The sequence below is a fragment of the Gossypium hirsutum genome, chromosome D12 (assembly GCF_007990345.1).
Source record: "Gossypium hirsutum isolate 1008001.06 chromosome D12, Gossypium_hirsutum_v2.1, whole genome shotgun sequence".
NCBI classification, from domain to species: Eukaryota; Viridiplantae; Streptophyta; class Magnoliopsida; order Malvales; family Malvaceae; genus Gossypium; species Gossypium hirsutum.
The window spans coordinates 15,825,027-15,842,047 of record NC_053448.1 but is presented as its reverse complement, the minus strand read 5'-3'; positions in this window follow the sequence as shown (position 1 = coordinate 15,842,047).

The window sequence follows — 17,021 nt, the reverse complement described above, 5'->3', positions numbered from 1 at the left end:
ACATTCGTGCCATTTTCGCATGGCTTAAAGTTTACATGCCAAAGTTCAAATACAACGTAATAGCTTATACATGCCAAAATGTTCTTCTAGGCCAACTAAGAAGAAAGTACCAAAACTTGCTATCCGGTGTGATGACTTCGATGACGGCCTGACCCCGCAAAAATAGATGAGTCCAAGCAACCTATAATGGGTGACAAGGAAACACCGAGTGAGTTTATAACTCAGTAAGTCATAAGAAATGCACTACCATCCATCAATAACATTATCACAAGAGGAAACAAAATGGAACGAGACAATTTACTCCATCCATACCGAACCATACCATAGTTCCTCCAACCTATCGATTCAGTTTCATATCAATTCATGCATTCACATTCCATATACTCATCAATAGGACATTGAAGCATTTTCATAAATCAATTTATTTTCGTTACAATCAAACGACTAAACGGCCTTTCACCCATCCTACGATAAATTTTATGTACGTGACTTCAAGTATATTTGTCACATAGGTTCAAACTTACCGAGCTCAACACCAAGTATAAGCATAGCACCTATTAGCCATGTACTCAAGACACTTACCCGATCCGCTGTCCGCGATCGACTCAATAGTGTCGCACACATAGTGTCCATAATGATTCACGAATGTATATTGAGTCCGCACACTCAGTGCTATATAATCAACTCGCACACTTAGTGCTACGTAATCAAATCGCACACTTAGTGCTACATAGTCAAACTCGCACACTTAGTGCCGCATGGTCAATTCGCACACTTAGTGCATCATATTCATTTCGCACACTTAGTGCAACATAGTCAAATCGCACACTTAGTGCTGTACAATTTAATCCCGCGCACTTAGCGCCAATCTCATGGTCATAAATGGTTATACCCGCACGTTTAGTGCCGAGATCAACAACTCAGTACATCTTACCTCTTTTCTTTTCATTCAACAATTTCATCATCACATACGTACATGCATATATATATGTATATTTATTCATTCCATTCAGCATCAATACATAAACATTATGACCATTTGAAATAATACCAACTACATGCTTAATGACTTACCTTGTGTTGGGTAAGACGGTTCCAACTCGGCTACTCAGTGATCTTTTCTTTGCCTTTGCTTGATTCTCCTCCTTTAGCTCCTTGAGCTTAATCAAAAATTCACTAGTTTAACCATCTTGTTAAACATTCATAATTCAATTACACATGCTTATGTATGTTTGTATATTTGGCAACCATCCTCACTAATTACTCATGTTGATGGCCGAATGGATGTATGTGTGTACAATGTCAACTATAACATCATGTAATTCCACATATGACTACATTTCTTAAGTTCCACATCTTAATGCCCATTATACATAATCAAATTTAACATCATATATATATTTACTCATGTGGCCGAATATACATACTCCCATATAATATCAAGTACTCACTTTAAGTATATTGCCGAATATACTTAATCATACACACACCTAACCAAAATAATTTCTAAAATCTTTATATCATTTATAATACATCTAATTATCCTTTTTCACATTATCAACTCAAATCACATACATTATTTACTATAACATCTTTACATTCGGCATTGGTGTCAACCATAGTAGCCGATTCTTCCTACTTTGTACCCATGCATCTATTAATCCTTAGTTGGTTCAAACACTTCACACACTAGGATTCATCAAATTTTTTTAACAAGAAATAAAATCTCTAATCCTCAAACTACCATGGCCGAACCTTCATGGAGTTGCTAAGACTCCTCATTTCTACTTCTCACACACTCTCACATCCAAACCCTTTTATTAAACACCCAAAGTCAACCATCTCCTTACCTCATCACCAAAGACATCAAAATACCAACCAAGAACGTAACATTCATGGCCGAATGTCATCTCCATCATTTAACAAAGTTTGAACCATGGCTAGGTAGATTTTGAACTTACAACTTAAAATATACATGAATCTCAAAGAATAACATTAAACATACCTCAATCTAGTTACATGCATGGCCAAACTTCCTCCTAATCCTCTTCCTTAGGATTTTCGGTCAAAAGAGGTTGAAAAAGGATGAACAAAACCTTTCTTTTTCCTTCCTTTAGCTCACGGCAATGGGGTGTATGCATGAGACCATTATTATTATTTTTTTCTTTTTTTTTTCATCACCCTTCCTTTCATTATTTAATTATCATGCTTATTATTTTATTTTCCTTACCATACATCACTAACACAACATGTTGGTGACATGTTTCCACCCATAGCATGGCCGGCCACTACATATTAGGGAGGGGGAATTTGACATGCAAGTCCCCTTTTTCTTCCACATGCACTAATAGGTCCTCATGCATTGACCTATCACATTTTAAAATTTTCTCATATAAGTCCTATTGACTAAATTCACATGCAATCGACTAAATCGAAGCTTGAAATTTTCACACATTCATGATTACATATTCTAGACAATAAACATCACATTCGAACCTTTCGGTGACTCGGTTTAGCGGTCTCGAAACCACTTCCCGACTAGGGTCAATTTTGGGCTGTCACAAATTATATAAAATGTTATGAAATTATAATAGATGGAATGGAAAGTGTTGACATAAGATCTTTGAAGGTATGAATGTTACATATTAGAGATGTGATGAATGTTATGTATATGGATATGCTCCCAGTATATGTTCCTTGATATGGATGGATGTTTGATGTTTCATTATTGAACTCACTAACTTGTGAGGTTGGTGTTGTAATAGGAAATGGATAATCTTTTAACCAAGTCAAAAGAATTATGTATGAATTATATAAACTGAGTCTATTCGGTAAGTTTACGTTTAAGATTTATACGAGCTTACTAAGCACTATTTGCTTACGTTAGTTGTTTTCTTTTCTTGTAGATCATCGAAAAGCTCGATCGGTTGGAACCTAGTCGAAGAACATACACACTATCCATCTCACTTTGGTAGATTTTGGTTATTTTGTTGATGGTTGTAAATGGCTTGTAATAGGAGTTTTTATACTATTTTGTTAATATGGTATGGTTTGAGCTTATGCCTAGCTTATTTGTATATATATATGCCATTGATTTTAGCTTGTAAATGGCATGTAATAGGATTTTTTGGTCATTTTTTTCATGCTCTTTTGAAGTAGATGACTTGTGGTAGAATTAGGATGTGAATGAAATAGTCAAATAGTATGTGTGATGTATGTTTAAGGTTAGTCTTTTACCATTGAGATTGAATTTATTTGGTATATGAATTGTGGTGCCAAGTGATGGCATATTGGTTAGACATATAGGTTGATTGATTTTGGCATGTTTTAGGTATGTTTGACTGCATTTTTAATGTGTGAAAGTGTTTTGAAATGGTTTGGTTTGGTGTGCAAGAAATGGTGTTGAAATGACCTGCATTAGGGGTTATTTAGGGAGCACATGGCTTGAGAAACAAGCTGTCGGCACACGGCCACACCATACGACCATGTGTTATTTAAATTTTAAGTACAGGATGAACCACACGGTCTCAAAGAGTTACATCGCCTAGTGACATGACCGTGTGACCAAACTTCAAGTGCATACACGGTCTGACACACGGCCTGCGACACGACCGTGTGACCCTATTACCAATACCCATATGGGTGGACACATGAGCTGGGACACGGTCGTGTGTCCCATAGTTCAAATTTTACACGGTAGGCACACGACCATGTTTTTAAACCACACGGCCTAGGCTATGTCAAATAAGCTAACACCTTCTTTAGATGTAGATTTATCCCCTCAGAAAAATTGTCCAGTCCAAGCCAAAGTTCCATCACCTCTATATCCTCAAAGATTCGAACAACATAAGCAGAAACAAGAGGTGCAATTCAAGAAGTTTTTGGATGTTCTAAAACAGCTTCACATCAATATACCATTGGTGGGGGCTTTAGAATAAAAACCCAATTATGTCAAGTTCATTAAGTCCATTCTATCCAAGAAGAAGAAACTTAATGAGTAGGAGAGTATAGCATTAACGAAGGAGTGCAGCACGTTCTTACAGAACAAGCTACCTTTGAAATTGAAGGACCCCAGAAGCTTTACTATACCCTATAATATTAGAGAATCTTACTATGGTAAAGTTTTATGCAATCTAGAGGCAAGCATCAACTTGATGCCCAAATCTATTTTGAAGATGTTAGGGATAGGTGAAGCAAGACCCACGATTATGACACTCCAGTTCGCAGATCGATCTTTGGCATACCTAGAAGGAAAGATCGATGATATTTTGGTATGTGTAGATAAGTTTGTTTTTATTGTTGATTTCATTGTCTTAAATTTTGAAGAAGATAAGGAAGTGTCGATCATCTTAGGGAGACCTTTCCTAGGCGTAGGAAGCATGTTAATAGATGTGCAAAAATGTGAACTCACCATGAGAGTTCAAGATAATCAGGTAACACTTAATGTTCTTAAAGTAATGAAATTTCCTGATCCGACGGAGGAATGTTCAGTGATGGAGGAGTTAGAAACTTTAGTTTATATGGAATGTGAGAATAATTTTGTAGATGACCCATTGGAGAACACCTCAGGGTCTAAACTATTGGAAGATCAAGAAGGTAATGAAAGTATGGCCTTGATGGAAGCTAATCTGAGGAACTATGTTCAACCAGCATGGTTTGAACCATTAGAGTTGGAAGCTCAGGAATTTACACAAATGAAGTTGTGAATTGAGGAACCACCAAAACTCAAACTAAATGTACATTCTTCTCATTTGAAATACATTTATTTGGGTAGCAGTTATACTTTGCCTGTGATTGTTTCAGCAGAACTAACAAAACACCAAGAGGAGTAGCTGATCGAAGTTTTAAAGAAATTTACAAAAGGCGATTGGTTGGACCATAGCTAATATCCGAGGAATAAGCCATTCCTTTTGTATGCACAAGATTATCCTAAAGGAGGGCAAGCGAGGTAGAATCGATGGGCAAATTAGACTTAATCCTATCATAAAACAGGTAGTTTGAAAGGAAGTTATCAAATGGTTAGATGCCGGAATTATTTACCCCATTTCAATAGTTCATGGGTAAGTCTGACACAGTATGTACCAAAGAAAGGTGGAATCATGATTATTAAGAATGAATGAAACGAGTTAATCCTGACAAGTACGATTACGATTTGGAGAATTTGTATTGACTACATAAAATCGAACAAAACTATTTGAAAAGATCATTTTTCGCTGCCTTTTATGAATCAGATGTTGACTAACTGGAAGGTAATGAATTTTATTATTTCTTAGATGGATATTTGGGATATAACCAAATAGTTACAGCCGGAAGACTACCACAAAATGACTTTTACTTGCCTGTAAGATACATTTGCATTTTAGGCGAAGGCCTTTCGATTTATGTAAGGCAGCTACCACATTTCAACGATGCATGATGGCAATATTTACTGATATGATAGAAAAAATTGTTGAGGTATTCATGGATGATTTTTCTGTTTCTGGTAATACTTATGATGCTTGTTTGAGTCATTTGGCTAAGATACTGAAAAGATGCGAGGAGACAAATCTTGTCCTTAACCAGGAGAGATATCATTTTATGGTTAAAGAAGGGATTGTCTTAGGACACAAAATTTTCAAAAATGGGATTGAAGTCGACAAAGTGAAGGTGGATGTAATTGAAAAATTGTTACCACTAGTCACTGTTAAAGGAGTTCGGAGTTGTTTAGGCCATGCCAGTTTTTACCGAAGGTTTATTAAAGATTATTCAAAAATTTTCAATCCTTTGTGTATGCTATTAGACAAAGACACCATTTTTTACTTTAACAAAGTATGTTTCGAAGTTTTTGAAGAGTTAAAAAGTTAGTTAATCTTACCCCCAATAATCGTTACACCTGGTTGGAACTCACCGTTTGAGTTGACGTGTGATGCAAGCGATTAATCGATCATAGTATTTACCGATCATGCGGCCATTAAATACTTACTCATAATGAAAGATGTTAAATCAAAGCTAATTCGATGGATTCTTTTACTCCAAGAATTTGACCTTGAGATCCAATATAGAAAAGGTGTTGAAAATAAAGTAGTTGATCATCTGTTGAGGTTGGAACAAAACGATGTAACTCATTCACTTGTTCCAATTAATGAGAATTTTCCAGATGAGCATATCTTTGAGGTAATTCGAATTCATGAAATACCTTAGTTTGTTGATTATGCGAATTATTTAGCGTGTGGAATAATACCTTAAGGAATGACATACCAACAGAGACAGATTTTCCTTCATGATAGTCGATATTATTTTTGGGAGGATCTATTTTTGTTTAAACAATGTACAGATAACATAATAAGGAAGTGTGTAGCTTGAAGTGAGATTGATGAGATCCTATACCACTGTCATTCATCACCAAGTGGGGGACACTTTGGTGGTTGCCGTATTGCAGCAAAGATTTTACAAGCAGGATTCCTTTGGCCTACAGTGTTTAAGAATGCGTATGCATATTGTGATAGATGCCAAAGGACCGGAATCATATCAAGGAGGAAAGAGATGACATTGACAAATATTTTAGGGGTAAAATTATTTGACGCATGGGGCATTGATTTTCTAGGTCCATTTTCTTCTTCTTATGGTAACAAGTATATCTTAGTAGTTGTGGATTATGTAACTAAGTGGGTTGAAGCCAAGACAAACCCAACAATAATGCTAAGGTTGTCATGCGATTTCTACATAAGCATGTATTTACACGGTTTGGGACTCCTAGTGCTATAATTAGCAATGAAAGATCTCACTTTGTAAATAAATGGCTTAAGTGATTACTTGACAAGTATGATGTGAAACACAAAATTGCCACTACCTATCATCCACAGTCAAATGGGAAAGTTGAATGGGTAAATCGTGAGATCAAATGATCCTTGAGAAGGTGGTTCGATCTAATAGAAAAGATTGGTCTCGACGACTCGATGATGCTCTATGGGCCTATCGAACTTCTGTTAAGACACAATTAGGAATGACTTCTTATCGATTAGTCTTTGAAAATGTATGTCAGTTGCCGTTTGAGTTGGAAAGTAAAGCTCACTAGGCCTTGGAACAATTAAATTTGGATCTAAAGTAAGCCAGTGAAAGAAGAATGTTACAAATTGATGAGCTTGAGAAGTTGAGGTTATTTTTATACAAGAATGCTAAGATGTGTAAAGAAAAGATTAAGAGATGACATGATAGTCGTATCCAACCTGGTGAATTCAGAGCAGGTAAAATGTGTTGTTGTTCAATTCGAGGCTAAAACTATTTCTGGGTAAACTCAAAACTTGATGGAAAGGGTCTTATACCATTTACAAAGTTTATCCATATGGAGCCATAGAATTGCGTGACAACAATAGAGGTACATTTAAAGTTAATGATCAACGTCTCAAACATTATTGGGATGAGGAATTTGAGTGAGTGGAAACCTCGTTCAATTTAATAGACCCATGATTTTTCATATTTTTATTTTTAATAAACGACATATTTAGAAATTATTTTTCTTGAATTAGTACATTAAATTAAATCTGTCTAAGGAGATTGGAACTTAAGCAGGACCATTTGTGACCCTTTTAGCATTTCTTGAGATATTAATTTAATGTAAATTTTTGAGAATAAAATTTTTAAGTAATCCAAAATAAATTTTTAACTTTAATTTAATTGTTTATGTTTAATAAGATGGTCAAATTTGGCCCAAGTACTAATCAGTTTATTCTTCTAGTTCAGTTCAAATTTTCAAATAATTGCAGTTTGGGCTCGAGGCCTAGAATAGTGAAGAGGAGGAAATTACCCGTACAATTTCCATCCATAAACCCTCAAAACCCTAATCTTTTTTGCCACTTTCCTTCCCTCCATGCCTTGCCGTCCAAGCATCCCTTGTAGCAAAATTTTTGCTACAAATTTACCTTAATTTACTATTATATAATCCCCTTTTTGCCATCATATTTTTCACACCATTCAAGCAATTAGCTTTAACCCTAGCCACCTACTCTTCTTCTCTCTGCCGTCGGCTTGAAATCATGAAAGTTTCCCCCAATTTCCCTTCATTATCACAAAACCTATCTATTGCTGCTGCAACCCTTCCGCTATTGCAAGCTTATTGCCGAAGCAACCTTGTCTCCATCTCAATTCCATCGCTGCCGCAAATCTTGCATCTTCAGATGATGCTGATTCCTTCATCTTCATTTGCTGAAATTTCTCTTTTTCTTGGGGAAAAGTTACCATGTCTCGCAAAAGAGCTAGATCTTCCAAAACTACTGCCGAAAATCCAATTTTGATTAAAGATGAGGAAGCGATGGAAAGATTCAATTCCATCTTTAAAAATTAACCCATGATGTCGAAAAAATGTTTCAATTTAGAGAGCAATGATAAGATGATTATGCCTTTGTCAATTCAAAAAAAATTTGACGCTTTAAATTGGAATCAATTCTATGATGCACGATCAATGCTTGAAGAGGAATTAGTGCGGGAGTTCTATACCAATTTGACCACGTCAGATGCTAATGAAGTTCTTGTTCGTAAAAAGAAGGTACCCCTTACTTCTAGGTCCATTAATGATTTTTTTAACTTACCTGATGTTGAAGAAGATGGGTACTCTGCCATGATGACAAATATTAGTTGGGATTTTCTTCAACAAGTACTTAATGTTGTTACAAATCGGGGCTAAGGTATGATTTTACTTTGTTCAATATAGCTTCATGCCTATCTCACATAGTTCCACCATCTTGATGGAACAAATGCTTTTATTGTATGTAATTATGACAAAAAAGTCTATTACTGTTAGGAGAATTATACTCAAGGAAATTTAAGATTGCACTAGAAAAAGAGGTATGAAATGCCTACTTTCCATCATTAATTACTTCACTTTGCTTGAAGGCCCAAATAAAACAAAAGCAAATATGAAGGGTAGTTATGTTCAAGGTTGCATAACAAGGTATGATCTTGAAAGGTTAGTGAAGAAAGTTGAAATGTTGAACCAGATCAAGCGAAATGAACCAGAATTTGATGAGTCGTCAACCAAATCTCAACCAGAAGGTGACTCAGTAAATGAAACAGAAGAAGCAGAAACTGAAGAGGAACCAAACAACCTTAAACCGAGGGTGGAACCAAATGTTGCTGAACTAGTAGAGCCAAGTGTTAATCCTGAGTTGACCATTCCAATTCCTACTTTTTCAAGCACTTTGAAGAAATAGAAAATTTCAACTATGATGGATATGTGGAAATTCATGCATAACCAACAACAAGCTTACTAGAGATATGCAAAAGTTAGAGATGATACCAAGCAAAATACTTTTAAAAATATCTCTAACAGTTTTGTTCCTGAGTTCCCAGATCATATCTTCGAGACATGACAGGAAGAGCTTGTGGAATCAAGTGCAACCAAAAAGGGAAAGGAGAAAGACATAGATGAACACACGAATTAAAAAGGGGAAATTTCTTTTTTTTAAAGTATTTATTTTTAGGCATTTATACTTCTTTTCTTTGTTAGTATTTTACTTTTGCATAATAAATAGGGAATTGCAAACATGAATAAATTAAACTCAATGCCTCTTCATAAAAAATGAAGTAGTGTGGTAATGTGAATGAATATGTTTAGGATTGAATTGTTAAGAAAGACTTAGTACTTAAGCAGTCTTCATGACTTACCTCTCTTTTCTTGCTATCCTCTTTGGTGTTCGGTTTTCATTCATTACTTTGTTGCCACAATAAGGACATTGCTTCTTTTTAAAGGGGCTAAGGTAATATTTGCATGAATTTTAAATTTTTTCTTAAGTATGATTCAATGTTTACACATAAGTATGCTAAAATAAAATAATGTTCAGAAAATTTTCTTTGTTCATAAGTCAGCTCAAATACAAGTATGATTTCTGATTTTATCTGAGTTTTTTTATGTTATCTTCAGGTATTGAATGCTTGCATGTTCTTACGTCTTATGTAGTTTTTCCATGAAAAATTAATTTTCTTAGAAATAGACATACATAAAGTTTTAAGTCCTTAAAATTGACTTAGTAACTTTCTTGAGGCGAAATCCTAGGAGGCATAAGAATCTAAACATGATATAGGCACATTTTCTTTGGATCGTTTGAGGCTTTCAAGCCTACCATATGTATTTGACCATTGAAACTTTAGTTTAAGCCTTTAAACCTATTTTATTGTTAATCACCTACATCATAAGCCATATTACCATATTTTTAAGTTTTATCATATTCTTTTGCATCAATCTTAACTATACTTGTCTTGGTACGCAAAGATTGAGAAAAAATTCAAAAAGATGTATATGTTCTCCATGACATAAAAAAAGAGAGAAAAAACTCTGTTCAAATGTCAAAGCAAAAAGAGCAAAATAAATACTCAAAATATTGATAAGTATTGTTGGGCATAAAGCTTCAAATTAAGTTTGGGGGGTGGTAAAACTCGTTAGTAGGAAGCAAGTACCTCAAAAAGATCCAAGGAAAGTTAAGGTTAAGATTATTGAACCTAAAAATTCACTTCTCTTTATCCCTACCTTAAGCCTAACCCCATTACAACCCTATAAAATACCTATTGATTTTGACAATTATGTCAACTACATTATGGAGAGGAATTGCTAAGTTCAACATATGAGGACCACTAAATTAAACCTTGTGATTTTTTGTTTAATTGTTATGTATGACCTTGAAAAGTATGCACTCTATGAATTATGTTAGCATTTTCCCTCACTTAGTATAAAATTTTGAAATAATGTTTCCATATGAGTGACTTGTCAACAAAAAGAGTTTGTGAGCATGACTTTGTTGATGTATGTTTATGTGCAAAAGTTGATTCTACTTAACGGTTCTATTTAAGCTTATTGCAAGATTGCCTTATCTAAATTTTTGGTTTCCATTACTCGGCAAGAGCAATAGATTAAGTTTGAGGGTGTGTAAACTCTAAATTATATAGGTTTCTTAAGTAGTTTATGACACTTTTTTACTTAAAAAATATTAATTCCAAGTATTTAATAATTAACTAGGTGAATTTTATTCATATTCAGATGATGGGCATGGTTTAATTAAGAATACAATTTTGTGCTATTTTACATTAAATTTGTGCATAATTTAATTATTTTATGATACATATTAATCTTGATTTAATTGTTGCAGTTGGACCAAAGACTTATGCATAACTTATTTATTAAAGCTGCATGGACATGAGCCAAATTCACTCTATATGGACGGCAAAGGCAAGGAAAAATAGGTCATAAAGAAATTAATTTGATCCAATTAAAGTTGGTGCAATTGATGAACAAGTCTTGCAAGCATTTAGGTCCTCAACCCATCCAAATAATGAAGAAAGAAGCCCAAGTCGACAAGGGCATTTTGGTAACTCAAAATCCTTTTATGGGAGATTTATTAGAGGTCTTTACAATTGCAAATAAATCAGAAATCAGCACACAAGCTTTACCCTAGAAACCATCTACCACCTTGCATAATTCAAGCATGAATCAAGCAACTAAATAACCCTCAATCTCCACAATTTATGGCCAGCCATGGGAAACAGAAACCTAAGGGATTTTAAGCTATTTTTAGCAAACCTACTAGCCATCCATCCACTATAAATACTACCCTCTATATCCCTTATCAATCATCATTCACTTAACATTCATTCTTCATTTCTAATTTTTTCCTTCATCACATTTTCTTCTCCCTTACATGCATAGCCACCCCCATTTTCCCTTTCCATTAGCTAGCAAATCCTTGAGAAAATACTATTTTGGTCAACCACCTTGAGGAGCACTTTGCGAAGGAGCAACACGAGAATTGGAGGAAGCTGCTACAATCATATTCCGGAGAACTACCGAATCAATCAGAGTTTATTCTTTCTTATCGTTGTTTTAATTTTAATATTAATCATATTCGAAATTTTTTTGTTATTTTTTCATCAATAATGGCAGCTTAAATTTGTTTAGCTAGAATGATTGCATCAATTAAATAAAGTTCATTTAAATCATGTTTATGATGTTCTATGCCTCATTCGTTCATGCTTTTAATTAAACTCAAGCATGTATTTCATTCATGAAAATGTGATTGAATGCATTAGAATTAGTTGATCAATCCTAACTAGATGGCGATTAATGGACACAATAATTGAAAGGTGCATGCTTAATTTAGATCCTAACCCAATTAAATCAAAGATTCATAATAACTTGAGAGAGCTCTATTACCTTGCATAACTTTTAGATTTATGTGATTAAATTGTTTCAAACCTAACCCGTCCCTGTCACTTCAAATGAATTCTAAGAAACCCTTAGTTAATTATGATCATGGTAGTATGCATTTCTTTTCTAAGTGAAAGATTCCAAAATGACTTAAAATCGGTTTCAAGCTCATGAAAGATCGAGTTGCCATGGAATACTTTTCGAAACATTATTAAGCATGACAAAAATGAATTAAGTTGAATGATGTAATTATTCTAGCCTATTCATTCTACTGATTGTTGAAGTTTGTGAATTTGTTGCTAAACCCATCTCATTCATCTTATTGCATACTTTGCATTTAGATTAATTTGCATTAGGGATCACTTTGCATCTAGATTATTTAATTTAATTTAATGATTAATCACCATAAGAATATTCTTTTTTTCTTACCAAATTGTTAATATTAATTTTACCATTAATTGATTAACATACACAGTCCTTGTAGAGAGGATAACACTTTTACTTACTTATTACTTGATAACGACTGTTTAAACTTGCACAAACCATGCGTTATAGTTGCCGAGGAAAAATTTATTACAAGAAATTTTTAAATTTCTTTGATCAGATAAGTCCCAACAAAGTTTTGATCAATTGAAAACTCTATTGACATAAGCTTTGATTCAAAATCAATTTACATTTAGGGAAAAAAGTTCATTATTGACAATAATATTTTACTCGGGTAACCTTGAATTATGCTCGTTCGATTAGTACAGAGATAAGAGTCGAACCATTTATTCTTTAGAGAATTTGTTAGATGCAAAGAAAATATTTGAATTTGTTAGCTAAACTGGAATAGATTCAGAATGATCAAATAACTAATTTCAGTACGGATTGTGATAATAGTCTATATTTCTTAAATCAAATGTATGTATTGAACAATTCTGAGATTATACAACACATTTTACTAGAGGCTTATTGCAGTTGCTATTTGATTCAGTTAAGTGTGACAAACTGTGAAATGACTTGAGACAAAGTTACTGATTGCTGGAAATAAAATGTGAAATTTTAGAGTTTTTACAGAGATATCTAGTATGGAAAAGTTAAATATCAAGTCCTGTATGAGTTATTATGGTTTGTTATAATTTTGATGGTATGTGAAGGCCAGTTGGTGGATACCGTATCTGGACTATCTTTGATGTTGAGAAAGGGAAAACCGATCAAGATTATTATTGTCAGACTAATGTAAACAACTCATTTTTTTTTTATTTTTTTATTGTTTTCCGGCCAGAACAGATTATTCGTTTGAAAGCTAATTGAGTTGTATGTATCCAAAATTCACGAAGTTATGGTGCAAACAGACGGACAGTCGAAGCGGGTAATTCAGTTTCTAGAGGATATATATTATAGTGATATATCATCGAGTTCTAAGAATTGAACGAGAATAACCAAGGGGAGACATATTAGATTTGGAAGACAAAAGAGTTTGCGTTTACAATAACCAAACTTATTCTAAGTAAGAAATTTCGAAGACGAAATTTCCTAAGGGGGAGAGTTGTAACATCTTATTTTTCAGTGGTGTCAAAAACAGTGGTTTCAGGTCCACAAATCCGACAAGTGAGTTCGTAAATATTATTATTTAATATTTACGAGTCAAGTATAGAATTACGTTGAAATTTGATTTAATGATTTTTGCTTATTGAACGAATAATTAGGTTCAAGTGGTTTTAGAAAATGAGGTATCAGGACCTTGTTTTTATAAACCGAGCCCATATATATTTTTATTAAATATTTATGGAGTGATTATATAGGTGTATTAAAATATGGTCCAGAAATTTTAACGTTTGGATAGTTAATTAAAGAAAAATAACTAAATCGTAAAAGGTGTAAAAGTTAATCACTGAATAATTTTATGGATTAAATGGTTTCGTTGTTATAAGTGAATGGACTTAAAAGGAAAATATACTTTGGTAATACAAATGGACGGTTAAGGGTTAGGAAATTTGTTAGTTGAATGAAATCATTAAAGGTAATGTAGTACTTAAGTTAAAAATAAGCATAAATTAAAGAAATAATAATAATAAACAAACTATCATCTTCTTTAACCTTCAACCACCAAAAATAGAAAAGAAAAACACAATTGAAGACTTTGAAGCTTCAACTTAGCAAAAGTTCATGCATGTAAGTGATTTTCAAGCCCGTTTTTAGTAATTTTTATGTTTTTGTGATCGTTGTAGCTTAATCTAGCTAACTCAGGGACTAATTTGAAAAAATATCACATGTTTCAGATTATGCCATTGATGAGTCAATGATGTTTTTAAAATTTTATGATAAATTTATAAGCTTGGTTGTTCATTAGGGCTACTTTATAAAGGAAATTTTGCTAGTTTTGAGTTTAGAGACTAATGTGAAAATAATTAAATTTTAGCATGAGAATTCTGTAATTTTTATGTGTAGAGACTGTTTTGAGGTGCTAGTAAAATCGATTTAGTGTGTTGGGGGTTAATTATGGAATTTTATATAGTTTTAGGTTTAAGGACTAAATTGAATAAAAAGTAAAATTTTAGGGTAAAAGTGTAAAATAACGATTAAGGGAAAAATATATGAATCTCAGTATTTTATGTTATTTGAATGATTTAATTGAATGAAAACTATTATTTAGATAAAGAAACGGGCCAATTGAATTTAAATCATGAAAAAGCTAAAGTATCGGACTAGTTCACGGCTTCAATTTTATAACTGTTTTGGTTGAGGTAAATTCGTATAATGGCTAATTCATTATTTGTATATTTTGTAAAATGTTAATGAATAATTATGTTAGTAATATCTTAAGTGATTATTATATGTTATATGCTTAATGAGACTAAATTATGGTGATCAATTGACGAATTGTGGAAAATGTAAATTTCATGAATATGTATATGAAATGTTATATCAAAAAAGGAATCAAAGCAAATAATGTATCCCGCTTGAACCGCTTGAACCTTGTGAATACCTAAGATACAAATGCCATGTTATTAGGGGTTATATAGTTTCGGGCGCTAGTTTTGGATGTCCTACCGATGGCTAAGGTCCTGCATTTGTTGTGAATTCTCCATAGCTCGTGTGAACTGCATCGTGTAGCTTAACACCTCGACCTAAAGCTCATGTGAGCAGGCCTACTTCATAGCTTGTGTGAACATTACATATACGTTTACAGTTACAGATATAAGCACACTTTGTGTGAGCATGGTTCCTGTATATCCAACGTTGTTTCATTTGGTTTAACGGGTAATAAAGGCTTAAATGAATGAACTTAATTATATAAAATTTTATGAAATTATAATAGATGGAATGGAAAGTGTTAACATAAGAGCTTTGAAGGTATGGATGTTACATATTAGAGATGTGATGAATGTTATGTATATGGATATGCTCCCAGTATATGTTCATTGATATGGATGGATGTTTGATGTTTCATTATTGAAATAAGAAATGGATAATCTCTTAAGCATGTCAAAGGAATTATGTATGAATTACATAAATTGAGCCTATTCGGTAAGTTTACATTTAAGATTTATACGAGCTTACTAAGTACTATTTCCTTACGTTAGTTGTTTTCTTTTCCTGTAGATCATCAGAAAGCTCGACCAGTTGGAATCTAGTCGGAGAACATGCATACTATTCATCTCTCACTTTGGTAGATTTTGGTTATTATGTTGATGGTTATAAAAGGCATGTAATATGCGCTTTTATACTATTTTGTTAATATGGTATGGTTTGAGCTTATGCCTAGCTTATTTGTATATATATATGTCATTGATTTTGGCTTGTAAATGTTTATGTAAATATGTGTCTTTGGTCATTTTTTCATGCCCTTTTGAAGTAGGTGACTTGTTGTAGAATTGAGATGTGAATGAAATGGTCAAACAGTATGTGTGATGTATGTTTAAGGTTAGTCTTTTAACATTGAAATTGAATTGATTTGGTTTATGACTTGTGGTGCCAAGTGATGGCATATTGGTTAGGCATATAGGTTGATTGATTTTGGCATGTTTTAGGTATGTTTGTGTTTTTAATGTGTGAAAGTGTTTTGAAATTGTTTGGTTTAATGTCCAAGAAATGGTGTTGAAATGACTTGCATTAAGGGTTATTTAGGGAGCACATGGATTGAGACACGAGCTATCGTCTCATGGCCACACCACACGGCCGTATGTTATTTAAATTTTGAGTGCAGGATGAACCACATAGTCTCAAAGAGTTACACGGCCTAGCGACATGGTCGTGTGACCAAACTTCAAGTGCACACCTGGTCTGGCACACGGCCTGTGACACAATTGTGTGACCCTATTGCGAATACTTATATGGGCGGACACACGAGCTAGGTCCCATGTCCCATAGTTTGAATTGTACACAATTGGCCACATGTCCATGTTTTTAAACCACACGGCCTAGGCTTTGTCACACAGCCTTGTGGCCCCTGTTTCCAAAAGTTTTCAAATTTTCCAAAATATTTTTTTTGTTTCAAAATGATCCCGAATGTTCCCAAACTATTTTTAGGTCTCCGTAAGCTCGATTTATGGTTCATAAGTGTATACTTATTTAATTAAAAGGCATATTTGAATGTTATTATTAAATTTGATTAATTATATATGATTGAAGTTAATTGTTTCTAATTGTACCGTAATACTCCGTAACCCTAATCTGGTGATGGAGACAGGTTAGGGGTGTTACAGCTAAATATTGCAACATTATTATTAAAAGTCACGTTCAAGCCATCTTTAAATAAACGTGCAACAAAAATTAAGTTTCTTTTGAAACTTGATATATAGAAAATGTCTTTCAAATTAATCTTCATAAAATTATCAAAATAAATATGTACATCTCCCACTGCTTC